Genomic DNA, 18959 nt, shown 5'->3' with positions numbered 1-18959 from the left:
TAAAACATCAAAACACTTAAAAAGGAATAACTTTTGGTAAGCACGTTTTTCTGCAACCCTACAGTTTTTAAGAATGATCCCCAAGAAATTAAGGAACTTCTGAGGGATCGATCTCCTAAACAATGGGCATACAGGAAAATTTGTCAACCAAAAGTTATTCCTTTTTAAGTGTCCTGATGCGGATTTATCATGATATTTTTTGCCAAAAAAAAAAGAATTTTTGCACTGTAAATTTATAGCCCATTTGGAATATTATATCCAAAACGGAGTACTGTATACAAGGAAATTTTCGCCCCCATTTTATTTTCGCCCCTTTTGCCCTTGTCACAAATGGGCGAATTTAAAACGGGGCAAATTCAAAGAACACAGTATAATTTCTTAAACAGAACTGTGACTGGGCGAAATTAAAACGGGGCAAAATTGTAAGCAAGTGTAAAAGGGCAAAAATAACATGGAGGGAAAATAACGCTGTATACAGTGTTATATCCCATTTGGGCGATTGGTCCCAACCTGATTTTGGTTTTTTTTTTTTTTTTTTTTTTTTTTTTGATAGCACACAGTCCATTGTCATATGTGAAAAGTCAAATACTTGTGACCTTTTTTGTTTATTTCTTACACTGTACATACTGATAGATAGCTTTACCCATTTGAGATAGTTTAATAAAGCTACATAGCTAATATTAAAACAATATATTTACATTTGCAAATGTTTTCCTTCATATAACACTTCTGAAAGCAATGCGTATCTGTATCTGTATAAATACCTGTGCGGGGTCAAGAGGTCATAGATGTTTGTATGGATAAACGTTCGACGTAATTTCTCTGTGACGTCATAAAAGGTCGACGCGCGTTCAGTGGATTGCATACATGCCGTTGGGTTTGAAAAATAATGCATTTCACACGTCAAAAGTCACAATCAGGCAAATATTAAGTATGAATAAGTCACAAAAGTAAATATAAGTAATAAGGTATCATTTTAAAGCATCTATCGGGCTATAAATACGGGTTGGTATGAGATTAAATTCATCATAAAGCCCTTTGGGCTTTTAGGAATTCAATCTCGCGACCAACTCGTATTTATATCCCGATAGATGTTTAAAAATGATACCTTATTTCTTAAAAATAGTGCTGGACCTGTTTTGAGCACCTACATGTTCAAATATTACCATAATATTAAAGAATGCATTTTAAAATACATACCAATGAACACGAGTATGGGCTTCATCCACCACAAATAGACAGAATGTCTTTGATGCGGACAACATATCCCGCCATTTACATGTATCACTTTATAGAATGGCTTCTGGCGAAGAAAAAATAAACTGGAATTTCCCATCAAGAATACAAACATCTTCCGACGCATCTTTACCGATGTACGTAGCCGTAAACCCCATTGATACAAGAAAATCGGTCTGTTCTTTCATTATGGACACGAGGGGACTAATAACGATAACCTGCGTCACGTCCAGAGTGTCACTCATAGTAGAAAAATTTTCGTAAAAAATAGCAAAGCTTAAGGCCATGTAGCACAACGATTTCCCCCCCACCTGTTCTTAATGAGAGGAATACGTCCTTTCCTTTCAAAAGACAACTTAAAGCTTTGTCTTGCTGTGGGTTCAATCTTTCAACTTCAAAAACTTCTCTCACTTTCTCCATACCATGTTGTATACTGGGCGCCGCCATTGTTAAACGTTCAGCTGAATATCATTTGAAAGGTTTTATGTGATTGATTGGAAATTTTCAGGAGCGCCGAGTAAAATTTTGCTCGGACAAGATTTGATTGGCTTTCCCGTTTTATGCATAATTCATGAGAAACAAGCAAAATGAATATCAAACAACCACGGGTTTGAGGAAGCTTGCGGACTCAAAACCCGTGGCTTACGACGATGCGGTAATGCATACTTTTATATGTAGCGGTAATGTTGCGTTTTTGTAGCGCTAATGACTATGTAGCGGTAATGAAAATGTCGAAAATGTAGCGGTAATGATACGCACCCGTTGATTGGTCGACGCACCGATTGATTAATCGCTAATCCTGATTGACAGCTTTGTTACGCAACACCGAACACGCATTCGCTTTCTGGGACCGTTACTGTAATTATGTTCCCCAAACGAAGTTGGGGAACATATTGTTTTTACTCTGTTTCTTATTATTATGTTCCCCAAACGAAGTTGGGGAACATATTGTTTTTACTCTGTTTCTTATTATTATTATTCTTATTAAGGTCTTCCGTTTCAAACGGAAGACCTTCTACTGATTCTGTTGTTTCTTTTCCACTATTATTATTATTATTTTTTTCTTACCGATTTTGTGCAGACGATTTCTCGAGAACGCCTTGACAGTTTTTCATGAAACTTTCAGCAATGATAGGAAACTATTTGAACTTCATGCGTTTTTTTTATTTTGCCGTCGTCACTTCCGGTCGCGAGATATGGCTATTTTTCTGTTTTTAAAGTGTCATTTTGTCCGAGAGTGTTCTCGAAAACGGTTGGAGATTGGGTCCTGAAACTTTCAGGGATGATAGATTATGACTTCTAGATTTGAGAAGGATATATGGTTTTTGTTGCCGTTGCGTCCGTTGTCCACCGGAAGAAGTTTAAAAATATGCAAATTTTTAATTTTTTCTTTTTTAAATGTTTCTTATGGAGGCAAATAGAGTGTGTCGAGTAATATTATGTCCACCGGAAGTTATTTTTTCCAAACCGGAAGTAATCCACAAAATGAGCATTTTTCCTCGAAATTATCAGGGATTATTCCTTTACACTCAGAAAGGAGTTATAGGTCATTTTAAGTACTTCTGGTCACACTGGAAGTGAATTATAAAGACCGGAAGTTGTTTGAAATTGATAGATTTCACTCTAAAATGTGTTCTCACGTATTTTGAATAATTGATCTGAACATTTTTTTCATTTAAAGTTGTTATATTACCTTATCAAAAATCGAAAGGAAGACCTACTCGTTGATCGCAAAAGAGATCTCATCTAGTTATGTCGCCCCAGACGAAGTCGGGGAGACATATTGCTATTGTACGTATGTTTTTTTGTCCAGGCGTTTTCTTGGAGATGGCTGGGACAATCTTCCTGAAACTTTCCTCAAAGGACGATCACTGGTTGTTGTTGTGCCATGTGGTCATTCAGTTTCAAAATGGCTACCGTTGCCATGGAAACCTGCAAAAAGCGACGAATTTGGACGAATTTTGTCCGCGAGTGTTCTCTCTGGTCCCTTGAACATTCGTCATGAAACTTTTTTATTTTAGTGATTAGTAATTGTAGTTTTGCGATTTGCATTTAAAATTTTCAAATAATCAATTATTGCCATGGAAACCAGGGGAAAGTTAAAATTCTTTAATTTCAATTTTCTCAATAACTACTCAAGCAATCGTTTTGAAACTGTCAATGTTTATTCCTTGCAATGTGTCAAAGTGATTTCTATTTTTAAAATAATTGTAATGAGTCGCTCACAGTTGCCATAGAAACGAAACAGAAAAAAGGTTAAGATGTACACGTGTTCTCCAAGGTCTAGGTCAAAGTTCTTCGTATCCAATAAAAGTTCTTTTCACAAGAATACATATTTGAAATAGGAAAGCCCTAGCCCTTACCGTTCAAACGTTATGGCTAAGGTTCTATGTTCAAGACGCCCCCTCCCCCCCCCCCCCAAAGGAAGCGCACAGCCAGGTAGAATACACAGATATAACATATACAATTTACAAGTAACGTTTTAAAAGTTTCATTCATAAAATTCAGTTCTCCTGATGTGATTTGATATTTTGCCAACATTCATTCTTCTGTCTTGTCTCTAGATTTTATAATTATTTTATTTTATCTATTAAAAAAATAACGATTGTCAGCTGCATTTATTAGCATTTCGCGTTTTCTTTTATTTCCATTACTTGTATATTAATAATTTCATTAGATAATGCATGTATCAATTAGAAAATTGGTACGTCATTTCCATAGTTTTATTCATTTATAAATCCTTGGATTCGCTCCTGCAGGTGCGTGAAGCCTTGATCACCACTGTAAACAAAACATTCATCTCGCCGAAAATGTTTATGATTCCGCTAAACTGAGAAAGTTTACACATGATTTATCATCTCATAACAAACATCAGCCCCGTGCAATGCAGAAATGCTCGAACTGAAGGTGGCATGTCAGATTCGTTTTCCGGCAGAACCTCTAAAAATGAAAGTGAAAATAGGGAAATTTCAGAGTTCTCACTGGCGTTATAATACACAAAATAATTCGGCTAATCTTCTTAATAAATTACAATTGCCAAGCTTTTTTGGTAGGAAAGATACTGCCAATTAACAAGTATGAGGCTCAGTTCAGTACATCTGCCCAATTTCTTTTATGCAAGTCTGCAAATTTAGGAACTTGTAATTTTTTCCTGCACTACTTTCTTCTCCTACCGATTCTAAAAATAATTAGTGGGATGTACCCAATTAAGGTCTTCCGTTTGCAACGGAAAGGACTGATACTACTCGATGGTTGTCCAAGCTTAGCTAATGGACCATTGTTTTAGTGATGATAAAAATGAAAGTCTTGTCCAGTACGGGGCGACATATGCTATTGCTTGCAATAGCAGACTTTCTAGTTATGTTCCCCAAACGAAGTTGGGGAACATATTGTTTTTACTCTGTTTCTTATTAAGGTCTTTCGTCTGCAACGGAAGACCTTATTGTTTTCGTTCGGTTTCTTTTTCCCTATTATTAAGGTTTTCCGTCTTCACGGAAGACCTTATAGTGATTCTACTGTTTCTTATTATTATTATTAAGGTCTTCCGTCTTCACGGAAGACCTTATAGCGATTCTACTGTTTCTTCTTATTATTATTATTTTCCTGACCATCTAATTTTGTGCACGCGATTTCTCGAAGACGACTGGGTGGATTTTCACGAAATTCTCAGAAACAATGTGTTGTTATCTGAAGTTATTCTATCTGAGAGATTTTTTGGAAATTCGCTTCCGGTGCCAAGTTACAGACCTTTTTCTGAATTTAAAATGACATTTTGTCCGCGGTTAATCTCAAGAACGGTAAAAGATATTAATGTGAAACTTTCAGGGATTATAGATCGTGATATTCGCTATCCAGGACGCGACCTTTCTTTCGTCGTCAGTACTTCCTGTTGTTTCCGGATGAAAATTTGAAAAGTCAAATTTTCTAACTTTTTTGTTTTTCAATATTTTTGAATTATTTTAATATGTTCAATAGAAACCCTTCTTATTAGGCTTAATATATAATTTGTTTATAAATTGATAAATCCAAACTCTAGATATTAACATTTGAAAATTCGAAGCGTAAACAAAATGGCGTCTGTCTCTGTCAACTCCGACATTTAGAGCGTAGGGGGTTATGGAGTCAGCTGAGCGTTTGGTTGAACGAAACTAACATAAGGATAAATGAAATGTAAAAGAGTACTTTGATTGTCACGTCATAGTTACGTTGCTATTCTGTTTTAACTAAAGTTGTAATTCGAGGTCTTCTCAAATTGATTTTATCTGCTTCTCAAATTAGAAAAAGACGAGACTACATGTACAAATGAAATACTATATCTACAACCTTTTGTTTTGCATCATGGAACAACAGATCTTGAATCACGATTAATAAACACGTAAGCATAAGTTTATCAAGAAACAATATATTCAATGAGTATAAAACGCGGCCACTGTTTTCCCATGCAAACTAATAGAAAAGAATAAAATAAGTAATCCATTTTTCAAAAGATCGTTTAATGAAGTTCATTTAAACATTTGTTTTCTAATAGATCTAATTCAAGTTTTTGAACATACCCGGTAAATGGTATCTTAATTTTTGACCGTCGTTGGGTGAGGCTCGTTTTTCAGTTTCAGTTTTTTAATGAATGTGTAACTGATTGGGAAATTGAAATATGTTAAAGAATCATAGCCATATTCAACTGCTTTCGTATTACTTGCGTATAAACGATATGTTTAATGTCTCGTACATTGAACGTATTAAATGACTTTTAAAACTCACAATTTAAAGCTATAAGAACGTTCTTAATTTCATTGAAGCTATCACACCTTTTTAATAGAACTTTTTTTTACCTTTTTATTATTTTATTAGGGTCTTCCGTCTTCAGCGGAAGACCCTTCGGAAGACCCTATTATTCTTTTGTTTCTTTTTCAATTTTCTTATTATTATTATTATTATTATTATTCTTTTTTTCTGCACAAATTTTGTGCCGACGATTTCTCAGAGATTTTTCGATCGATTTGTTTCAAATTTTCAGGGTTGGTGCACAATTATCTGAAGTTAATTCCGGCCGAAGGATTTTTTGAAAATCACTTCCGGTCTAGAGTTATCGCCCTTTTCTTAAAATTCAGATGACCTCCTTGTCTGTGACAGAACTCAATAACGGCTCAAGCTAGAGCGCTGAAATTTTCAGTGATAATAGAGGACATGTTGCCATGTTGCACCTGGGTCAGGAAATTTTCCGGAAGTTTCTAGTATGGAAGCTCGTTAGGGGTCAAAATTTAGGACACGAATCATGACTGATTTTTTAAGACATTTTGCTTCATATCTTTTAAAGTATAATTATTTTGTTAAAACATACTGAACATCATTTGTGCAAAACATCGAGATCTTTCATATTATACCAAGAAAAAAGCGCTGACTCATCACATTAAGGGCAAAAAGGGGCCAAAAGTCTTTAATCGATAACTCTTTAACAATCAATATTTTGGTATATATTACTGAACAAAAAATGTTGAGCTTAACAATCTACAACCATATATTATGATATTCATATCATATGGTACATAATTAGGGGCCACAAGGGGCCAGAATGCTAAATCTTTGATGCTTAATATTTCGAAAGGGAGAAATATTTTGATAAGCAATATTGAACGAAATATGTTCAAAATAATGTTCTAAACAATATGCGTCTTTTCATTTTTTGCTAAGCGTCCCCATTAAGGAGTTGAAGGGATGGCCCCTAAATATTTCTTTTGCTAATAGCTCAAAAACGAATAAGAATTTCTGAACAATTATTGAACACAAAATGTTCAAAATCTTAAGACCTTCAAGATGAGATCCCGAAAAAGGGGCTGGGCACTCGAATTAGGGGCCAAGAGGGGCCAAAAGTCTTTTTTCAATAACTCTTTATCAGTTAATATTTTGTAATACATTACTGAAGCAAAAATGTTTATCTCAACCACCTCCAACAATATATTATGATTTTCATGTCGTATGGTACATAATTAGGGGCCAAAAGGGGCCAGAATGCTAAATCTTTGATGCTTTATATCTCGAAAGGGAGAAATATTTTGATAAGCAATATTGAACAAAAGATGTTCAAAATCATGTTCTGAACAATATGCAACCTTTCATTTTTTGCTAAGCGTCCCCATTAAGGAGTTCAAGGGTTGGCCCCTAAATATTTCTTTTGCTTATAATTCAAAAATGGAAAAAAATTTCTAAATAGTAATTGAACAAAAAATGTTCAAAATCTGAAGACCTTCAAGATGAGATCCCGAAAAAGGGGCTGGGCACTCGAATTAGGGGCCAAGAAGGGCCAAAAGTCTTTTTTCGATAACTCTTTATCAGTTAATATTTTGTAATACATTACTGAAGCAAAGATGTTTTTCTCAATCATCTCCAACTATATATTATGATTTTTATGTAGTATGGTACATAATTAGGGGCCACAAGGGGCCAGAATGCTAAATCTTTGATGCTTTATATCTCGAAAGGGAGAAATATTTTGATAAGCAATATTGAACAAAAGATGTTCAAAATCATGTTCTGAACAATATGCAACCTTTCATTTTTTGCTAAGCATCCCCATTAAGGAGTTGAAGGGTTGGCCCCTAAATATTTCTTTTGCTAATAGCAAAAATCAAAAACGAATAAGAATTTCTGAAAGGTTTTTTTTTTTTATCAGTTTTCTTTTTAATTACATTACTGTGTCCTAACATGGTACATGCAAAATGTTCAAATGTGTTCTTATTGTAGACCTTTTCAAGGATGGACCTTTCATTTTTTGAGAGGTCCCCAGTTTTTGGAAAATAGCTTATAATTCAAAAACTTGCTGGGAACAAAAAATGTTCAAAATCTAAGATGCATTTTAACCGATATCAAGCTTCGGAAAAAGGGGCTGGGCAATTTTCCGGCCAGTGAACAGGCCAAAAGTCTTTTTTCAATAACTCTTTATCAGTTAATATTTTGTAATACATTACTGAAGCAAAATGTTTATCTCATGATTTTTATCTATGGTACATACCACCTCTCAACAATATATTTCCAAATCATGTTCTGAACAATTGAAGTTTTTGGAGTAGGGTTCATGTCTTTTGCAAGTGGAATACATAAAAAATTGCAAAATCTTAACATCTTTAAGGATGCCAAAAAAAGGGGCTTGCTTCAATTAGGGGCCAATGCTAAATCTTTGAACATGCTTTATTGGTGTATCTTTCATTTCCAAACTATAAGGAGAAATATTTTGATATAGCAATATTGAACAAAAGATGTTCAAAATCATGTTCTGAACAATATGCAACCTTTCATTTTTTGCTAAACGTCCCCATTAAGGAGTTTTCATTTCCAAGTAACTATAAGCCCTTTTTGGCCCTTGCAAAATATTTCTTTTGCTTATAATTCACAAAATGGAAAAAAATTTCATTTGCAAATAGTAATTGAACAAAAAATGTTCAAAATCTTTCTACCTTGCTTCGATGAGATCTTACCTACAAGGGGCTAGTTAAAAGTTTTTGGTTCAGAATTCAGGGGCCAAAAGGGCCAATCTCTTTTTTTTTCGATAACTCTTTATCAGTTAATATTTTGTAATACATTACTGAAGCAAAGATGTTTTTCGAGTGAAAATGTTAGTCATCTCCAACTATATATTATGATTTTTATGTTGCACATGGACTTGCTTCGGATGTACATTTTTCAATTAGGGGCCACAAGTTGTGGTTGCAGCCAAAAACTATAAGATATAACATTGTATAAACTAAATTGCATAAATGCTTTGATGCTTTATATCTTTTCATGAAAGGGAAGTAGAAATTTTTTGATAAGCAATATTGAACATAAAGATGTTCAAATGTATACATGTGTGACTTTGCTTTGACGCTTTTTACAATATGCAACCTTTCATTTTTTTTTGCTAAGCGTCCCCATTAAGGAGTTCAAGGGTTGGCCCCTAAATATTTCTTTTGCTTAATAGTTCAAAAATGGAAAAGAATTTCTGAATAGATATTGAATAAAAAATGTTCAAAATCTGAAGACCTTCAAGATGAGATCCCGAAAAAGGGGCTGGGCACTCGAATTAGGGGCCAAGAGGGGCCAAAAGTCTTTTTTCGATAACTCTTTATCAGTTAATATTTTGTGAAACATTACTGAAGCAAAGATATTTATCTCAACCATCTACAACTATATTTTATGATTTTCATGTCGCATGGTACATAATTAGGGACCACAAGGGGCCAGAATGCTAAATCTTTTATGCTTTATATCTCGAAAGGGAGAAATATTTTGATAAGCAATATTGAACAAAAGATGTTTAAAATGATGTTTAAAATAAAAAGATCTTTAATGTTCTGAACAATATGCAACCTTTCATTTTTTGCTAAACGTCCCCATTAGGGAGTTCAAGGGTTGGCCCCTAAATATTTCTTTTACGAATAACTCGAAAATGAAAAAGAATCTCTGAACACTTGTTGATCAAAAAGTGTTAAAAAGCATGAGATCTTTCAGATGATTTGAAGAAAAAAAGGGCTGGTCCTTTACATAAAGGGCCAAGAGGGGCCAGAATCTAAATTTATGACAGTTTAACGTTCAATATTTAAAAAAATACCATCACGGCAGCAAAATCGTTTTTCTTAAGAAAATTATCATTGTAAAAAAATCTCAATCAAAATTTTATCTCATCTCATCAAGAATCGAACGGAAGACCCACTCGTTGTTCACAACGAGATCTCATCTAGTTATTATTATTATTATTTTTATTCTTTTTTCTTCTTACAAAATTTGTGCAGAAGATTTCTCGGAGATGGCTCGTTCGATTTGCTTCAAATTTTCAAGGTAGATGCGTTATCATCTGAAGTTAATTCCGGCAAATTATTTTTTGGAAATTCACTTCCGGTCGGGAGTTATCGCCCTTTGATCAAAATTTGGAGGACCTCCTTGTCTGTGATGGAACTCAAAAATGGCTCAAGCTAGAAAGCTGAAATTTTTAGTGATGATAGAGGACATGTTGCCATATTGCACCTGGGTCAGGATATTTTCCGGAAGTGCCTAGTATGGAAGCTCGGTAGGGGTCAAAATTTAGGACACGTTTTATGAGTGGTTTTTTGAGACATTTTGTATCATATCATTTAAAATATGAATATTTTGTTAAAACATACTGAACAACATTTGTGCAAAATATCAAGATCTTTAATATGATATCAAGAAAAATGTGCTGACTCATCAAATTAAGGGCTGAAAGGGGCCAACAGTTTTTATTCAATAACTCTTTAACAGTCAATATTTTATTATACATTACTGAAGCAAAAATGTTAAACTCAACAATGTACAACTATACATTATGATTTTTATGTCATATGGTACATAATTAGGGGCCACAAGGGGCCAGAATGCTCAATCTTTGACGCTTTATATCTCGAAAGTGAGAAATATTTTGACAAGTAATATTGAACAAAAGATGTTCAAAATCATGTTCTGAACAATATGCAACCTTTCATTTTTTGCTAAACGCCCCATTAAGGAGTTGAAGGGTTGGCCCCTAAATATTTCTTTTGCTAATAGCTCAAAAACAAAAAGGAATTTCTAAACAGTTGTTGAACACAAAATGTTCAAAATCTTAAGAGCTTTAAGATGAGATCCAGAAAAAGGGGCTGGGCACTCAAATTAGGGGCCAAGAGGGGCCAAAAGTCTTCAATCGATAACTCTTTATCAGTTAATATTTTGTAATACATTACTGAAGCAAAGATGTTTATCTCAACCATCTACATCTATATCTTCTGGTTTTTCTGTCGTATGGTACATAATTAGGGGGCCACAAGGGGCCAGAATGCTAAATCTTTGATGCTTTATATCTCGAAATGGAGAAATATTTTGATAAGCAATATTGAACAAAAGATGTTCAAAATAATGTTCTGAACAATATGCAACCTTTCATTTTTTGCTAAACGGCCCCATTAAGGAGTTGAAGGGTTGGCCCCTAAATATTTCTTTTGCTAATAGCTCAAAAACGAAAAAGAATTTCTAAAGTTGTTGAACACAAAATGTTCAAAATCTTAAGAGCTTTAAGATGAGATCTTGAAAAAGGGGCTGGGCACTCAAATTAGGGGCCAAGAGGGGCCAAAAGTCTTCAATCGATAACTCTTTATCAGTTAATATTTTGTAATACATTACTGAAGCAAAGATGTTCATCTCAACCATCTACAACTATATATTGTAGTTTTTATGTCGTATGGTTCATAATTAGGGGCCACAAGGGGCCAGAATGCTAAATCTTTGATGCTTTATATCTCGAAATGGAGAAATATTTTGATAAGCAATATTGAACAAAAGATGTTCAAAATAATGTTCTGAACAATATGCAACCTTTCATTTTTTGCTAAACGGCCCCATTAAGGAGTTGAAGGGTTGACCCCTAAATATTTGTTTTGCTAATATCTCAAAAACGAACAAGAATTTCTGAATAGTTGTTGAACACAAAATGTTCAAAATCTTAAAAGCTTTAAGATGAGATCTTGAAAAAGGGGCTGGGCACTCAAATTAGGGGCCAAGAGGGGCCACAAGTCTTCAATCGATAACTCTTTATCAGTTAATATTTTGTAATACATTACTGAAGCAAAGATGTTCATTTTAACCATCTACAACTATATATTATGATTTTTATGTCGTATGGTACATAATTAAGGGCCACAAGGGGCCAGAATGCTAAATCTTTGATGCTTTATATCTCGAAAGGAAGAAATATTTTGATAAGCAATATTGAACAAAAGATGTTCAAAATAATGTTCTGAACAATATGCTACCTTTCATTTTTTGCTTAACGGCCCCATTAAGGAGTTGAAGGGTTGGCCCCTAAATATTTCTTTTGCTAATAGCTCAAAAACGAAAAGGAATTTCTAAAGAGTTGTTGAACACAAAATGTTCAAAATCTTAGGTGCTTTAAGATGAGATCTTGAAATTTCTCAAAAGGGGCCAAGAGGGGCCAATTTTTTAAATCTTTAATCGATAACTTTTTATCAGTTAATATTTTGTAATACATTACTGAAGCAAAGGTGTTCATCTCAACCATCTACATCTAAATATTATGATTTTTATGTCGTATGGTTCATAATTTTGGGGCCACAAGATTAAATCTTTGATGCTTTAATCTCAATTTCTAAATTTGAGTTGTTGAACACAAAATGTTCAAAATCTTAAGAGCTTTAAGATGATATCAATAAAGAGGAGTGATTCCTAAAATTCAGAGGATGGAAGGAGTCGGTGGCCGTTAGGGGCAAAATGCCGATTTTTAAAAGTCTTTAATGCTCAATGTCTTTTTACAGATTGTGGTAAATCATTATTTTAGAATGAAAATTGCAATCAAAATCTTATCTCATCTCATCAAGAATTGGACGGAAGACCCACTCGTTGCTCGCAACGAGATCTCATCTAGTTATTATTATTATTCGATTACAAAATTTGTGCAGAGGATTTCTCGGAAATGGCTCGTTCGATTTGCTTCAAATTTTCACAGTCGATGCGTTGTCATCTGAAGTTAATTCCGGCAAATTATTTTTTGGAAATTCACTTCCGGTCGGGAGTTATCGCCCTTTGATCAAAATTTGGAGGACCTCCTTGTCTGTGATGGAACTCAAAAATGGCTCAAGCTAGAAAGCTGAAATTTTGAGGGATGGTAGAGGACATGTTGCCATCTTGCACCTGGGTCAGGATATTTTCCGGAAGTTTTTAGTATGGACATTAAGCTCGGTAGGGGTCAAAATTTAGGACACGTTTTATGAGTGGTTTTTTGAGACATTTTGTATCATATCTTTTAAAATATAAATATTTTGTTAAAACATACTGAACAACATTTGTGCAAAATATCAAGATCTTTAATATGATATCAAGAAAAATGTGCTGACTCATCAAATTAAGGGCTAAAAGGGGCCAACAGTTTTTATTCAATAACTCTTTTAAAGTCAATATTTTGTTATACATTACTGAAGCAAAGATGTTCATCTCAACCATCTACAACTTTATATAATGATTTTTATATCATATGGTACATAATTAGGGGCCACAAGGGGCCAGAATGCTAAATCTTTGATGCTTTATATCTCGAAATGGAGAAATATTTTGATAAGCAATATTGAACAAAAGATGTTCAAAATAATGTTCTGAACAATATGCAACCTTTCATTTTTTGCTAAACTGCCCCATTAAGGAGTTGAAGGGTTGGCCCCTAAATATTTCTTTTGCTAATAGCTCAAAAACGAAAAGGAATTTCTAAACAGTTGTTGAACACAAAATGTTCAAAATCTTAAGAGCTTTAAGATGAGATCCTGAAAAAGGGGCTGAGCACTCAAATTAGGGGCCAAAAGGGGCCAAAAGTCTTCAATCGATATCTCTTTATCAGTTAATATTTTGTAATACATTACTGAAGCAAAGATGTTCATCTCAACCATCTACATCTTAATATTATGATTTTTATGTCGTTTGGTTCATAATTAGGGGCCACAAGGGGCCAGAATGCTAAATCTTTGATGCTTTATATCTCGAAATGGAGAAATATTTTGATAAGCAATATTGAACAAAAGATGTTCAAAATAATGTTCTGAACAATAAGCTACTTTTCATTTTTTGCTAAAAGGCCCCATTAAGGAGTTGAAGGGTTGGCCCCTAAATATTTCTTTTGCTAATATCTCAAAAACGAAAAGGAATTTCTAAACAGTTGTTGAACACAAAATGTTCAAAATCTTAAGAGCTTTAAAATGAGATCCCGAAAAAGGGGCCAGGCACTCAAATTAGGGGCCAAGAGGGGGCAATAGTCTTCGATCCATAAATCTTTATCAGTTTATATTTTGTAATTCATTACCGAAGCAAAGATGTTCATCTCAACCATCTACATCTAAATATTATGATTTTTATGTCGTATGGTTCATAATTAGGGGCCACAAGGGGCCAGAATGCTAAATCTTTGATGCTTTATATCTCAAAATGGAGAAATATTTTGATAAGCAATATTGAACAAAAGATGTTCAAAATAATGTTTTGAACAAGATGCTACCTTTCATTTTTTGCTTAACGACCCCATTAAGGAGTTGAAGGGTTGGCCCCTAAATATTTCTTTTGCTAATAGCTCAAAAACGAAAAGGAATTTTTAAACAGTTGTTGAACACAAAATATTCAAAATCTTAAGAGCTTTAAGATGAGATCCTGAAAAAGGGGCTGGGCACTCAAATTAGGGGCCAAGAGGGGCCAAAAGTCTTCAATCGATAACTCTTTATCAGTTTATATTTTGTAATACATTACTGAAGCAAAGATGTTCATCTCAACCATCTACATCTAAATATTATGATTTTTATGTCGTATGGTTCATAATTAGGGGCCACAAGGGGCCAGAATGCTAAATCTTTGATGCTTTATATCTCAAAATGGAGAAATATTTTGATAAGCAATATTGAACAAAAGATGTTCAAAATAATGTTCTGAACAATAAGCTACCTTTCATTTTTTGCTAAAAGGCCCCATTAAGGAGTTGAAGGGTTGGCCCCTAAATATTTCTTTTGCTAATATCTCAAAAACGAAAAGGAATTTCTAAACAGTTGTTGAACACAAAATGTTCAAAATCTTAAGAGCTTTAAATGAGATCCCGAAAAAGGGGCTAGGCACTCAAATTAGGGGCCAAGAGGGGCCAAAAGTCTTCAATCCATAAGTCTTTATCAGTTTATATTTTGTAATACATTACTGAAGCAAAGATGTTCATCTCAACCATCTACATCTAAATATTATGATTTTTATGTCGTATGGTTCATAATTAGGGGCCACAAGGGGCCAGAATGCTAAATCTTTGATGCTTAATATCTCAAAATGGAGAAATATTTTGATAAGCAATATTGAACAAAAGATGTTCAAAATAATGTTTTGAACAAAATGCTACCTTTCATTTTTTGCTTAACGGCCCCATTAAGGAGTTGAAGGGTTGGTCCCTAAATATTTCTTTTGCTAATAGCTCAAAAACGAAAAGGAATTTCTAAACAGTTGTTGAACACAAAATGGTCAAAATCTTAAGAGTTTTAAGATGATGTGAATAAAGAGTGCTGATTCCTAAAATAAGTGGCCGTTAGGGGCAAAAGGCCGATTTTTAAAAGTCTTTAATGTTCAATGTCTTTTTACAGATTGTGGTAAATCATTATTTTAGAATGAAAATCGCAATCAAAATCTTATCTCATCTCATCAAGAATTGGACGGAAGACCCACTCGTTGCTCGCAACGAGATCTCATCTAGTTATTATTATTATTATTCTTTTTCTTCTTACAATTTTTGTGCAGAAGATTTCTCGGAGATGGCTCGATCGATTAACTTGAAATTTTCAGGAAAGGTGTGTCGTCAACTAAACCTTATACGTTTTTTTCATTTTTTCGAAAATCACTTCCGGTCGGAAGTTATCGCCCTTTGATCAAAATTTTGATGACCTCCTTGTCTGTGATGGAACTCAAAAACGGCTAACGCTAGAAACTGAAATTTTTACCAAATGATAAAGGACATGTTGCCATATTGCAACATGGTTTTCAAATTTTCCGGAAATGCCTAGTATGGAAGCTCGGTAGGGGTCAAAATTAGGACACGTATCATGACTGATTTTTTGAGACATTTTGCATCATATCTTTTAAAGTATAATTATTTTGTTAAAACATACTGAGCAATATTTGTGCAAAATGACAAGATCTTTAATATGATATCAAGAAAAAAGTGCTGACTCATCACGTTAATGGCTGAGTGGGGCCAAAAGTATTTATTCGATAACTCTTTAACAGTCAATATTTTGTTATTAAATACTGAAGCAAAAATGTTTATCTCAACAATCTACAACTATATATTACAATTTGAGTGTCGTATGGTGCATAATAAGGGGCCACAAGGGGCCAGAATGCTAAATCTTTGACGCTTTATATCTCAAAAGTGGGAAATATTTTGATAAGTAATATATAACAAAAAATGTTCAAAATAATGTTCTGAACAATATGCAACCTTTATTTTTCGCTATACGTCCCCTTTAAGGAGTTGAAGGGTTGGCCCCTAAATATTTCTTTTGCAAATAACTCCAAAACGAAAGAGAATCTCTGAATAGTTGTTGAACAAAAAGTGTTCAAAATCCTGAGAGCTTTAAGATGAGATCAAGAAAAAGGGGCTTGGCACTCAAATTAAGGGCCGAGAGGGGCTAAAAGTCGAATTTTCGATAACTCTTTTACAGTCAATATTTTGTTATACATTACTGAAGCAAGAATGTTTATCTTGACAATCTACAACTATATGTTATGATTTGAATGTCGTATGGTGCATAATAAGGGGCCATAAGGGGCCAGAATGCCAAATCTTTGACGCTTTCTATCTTAAAAGTTGAAAATATTTTGATAAGTAATATTGAACAAAAGATGTTCAAAATAATGTTCTGAACAATATGCAACCTTTAGTTTTTCGCTATACGTCCCCTTTAAGGAGTTGAAGGGTTGGCCCCTAAATATTTCTTTTGTAAATAACTTGAAAACGAAAAAGAATCTCTGAATAGTTGTTGAACAAAAAGTGTTCAAAATCCAAAGAGCTTTAAAATCAGATCAAGAAAAAGGGGCTGGGAACTCAAATTAGGGGCCATGAGGGGCCAAAAGTCTTTAATCGATAACTCTTTAGCAGTCAATATTTTGTTAAACATTACTGAAGCAATATGTTTATCTCAACAATCTACAACTATATATTATGATTTGAATGTCGTATGGTGCATAATAAGGGGCCACAAGGGGCCAAAATGCTCAATCTTTGACGCTTTATATCTCAAAATTGGGAAATATTTTGATAAGTAGTATTGAACAAAAGATGTTCAAAATAATGTTCTGAATAATATGCAACCTTTCATTTTTCGCTAAATGTCCCCATTAAGGAGTTGAAGGGTTGGCCCCTAAATATTTCTTTTTCAAATAACTCGAAAACGAAAGAGAATCTCTGAATAGTTGTTGAACAAAAAGTGTTCAAAATCCTGAGAGGTTTAAGATGATATAAAGAAAAAAGGGCTGATCCCTAATATTAGGGGCCGTGAGGGGCCAAAAGTCGAATTTTTGAGTCTTTATGTTCAATGTCTGTTTACAGATTATGGAGGCAAAATCGTTCTTCTTCACAATCTTTATCATTATTTTAGAATAAAATATATTCTCAATCAAAATCTTATCTCATCTCGTTGCTCGCAACGAGATCGTATCTAGTTATTATTATTTTTTTTCTTACCGATTTTGTGCACGCGATTTCTCGGAAACGGCTCGCCCGATTTTAACCAATCTTTCAGATCTGATAGATATTCATCTGAACCTTGTCGGAAATTTTCGTCGTTCATGACGTCACTTTCGGCCGTGAGATATGGACGATTTTCTGATTTTTAGAGGGTCGGCTTGTCCTGAGATCTCCTCCTAAATGACTGAAGATATCGACTTGAGATTTTCAGTGAAGGTAGAGGAAGGATAGTAAATGTGACATTTTGCATATAGAGCTTTCCAGGTAAAAAGGCATCGACGCTCGCCTGGGCTCGAAAAATAGGCTCATACGCATCTCGCAAAAATTGATACGTTTTCTTTTATATCTTTTTACTGGTTAATATTTTGTTAAGACATATATAACAAAAAATGTGCAACATAGTAAGACCTTTCATTTGATTTGAAGAAAATGGGGTTAGCCCTTCAAATTAGGGGCACAGAGGGGCCAAAATTCTCTCGTCTTTAACTCTTTAATGATCAATATTTTGTGATACATTACTGAAGCAAAGATATTCAACATAACAATTTGCAACAATATATACTAAAAATTTGATCATATGTTACGTAATAAAGGGTCACAGGGGGCTAGAATGCTAAATCTTTGACGCTTTATATCTCGAAAAGCGTGAATATTTTGATAAGCAATATTGAACAAAAGATGGTCAAAATAATGTTTCCAACAATATGCATCCTTTTAATTTTTTTCATTTTTTATTTTTCCCGTCGACACTTCCGTTGTAAACCGGAAGTACATGTAGTTTAAATATTGTAGAGCGATTTTTTTTTCATTTTCTAATGAATGTAATTGTTCATTATAGAGATTTAAAGAATGCGCAGCATCATAATATTTCCACTGGAAGTACGGTTCGTTCAAACCGGAAGTTGTCTAAAAATTAGTATTTTCCATCGAAACTTTCAGGGATGATTACTGCATGCTTGATGTAGAGTTGAAAGTAGTTTTGAACACATACGGTCGCACCGGAAGTGAAGAAGTAATCCGGAAGTTGATTAGAATTGATAGATCCTACATTTTTTTGTGTTTCTAAACATATTTTGAAGAATTCTTGTGCCTTTTTGACATTTTTTTTTATCCTATCAGTGGAATTATCCCAACACAGGTCTTATTCCATCAAATATCGGACGGAAGACCTACTGGTTGCTTGCAACGAGATCGCATCTAGTTATTATTATTTTTCTTCCAACCGATTTTGTGCAAGCGATTTCTCAGAGATGGCTCGTCCGATTTATACCAAACTTTCAGATCTGAAAGATATTCAATTGATCTTGATAGGTTTTTTAGCTTTTCGATTATCTCACTTCCGGTCGTGAGATATGGACGATTTTCTGATTTTCAGAGGGTCGGCTTGTCCAGGAAACTCCTCCGAAACGACTCAACATATCGACTTAAGATTTTCAGTGAAAATAGAGGAAGGTTTGGTGAGTTGTAATTGGGTCTCCAAATCTTTCTGGCGCAA

General features: G+C 34.1%; 1 pseudogene; it reads right to left on the bottom strand.

Moving 5' to 3' along the window:
* Positions 1-1200: 1200 nt before the first annotated feature.
* LOC134261409 (uncharacterized) lies at positions 1201-1883 on the bottom strand (annotated as a pseudogene).
* Between the last annotated feature and the right edge of the window lie 17076 nt (positions 1884-18959).

This window comes from Saccostrea cucullata, unplaced genomic scaffold, assembly GCF_032062105.1.
Source record: "Saccostrea cucullata isolate Sc308-1 unplaced genomic scaffold, CSIRO_AGI_Scuc_v1 ctg11872, whole genome shotgun sequence".
Lineage (NCBI taxonomy): Eukaryota > Metazoa > Mollusca > Bivalvia > Ostreida > Ostreidae > Saccostrea > Saccostrea cuccullata.
The sequence above is the reverse complement of the archived record's forward strand: the minus strand, read 5'-3'. Positions and strand labels throughout refer to the sequence as shown.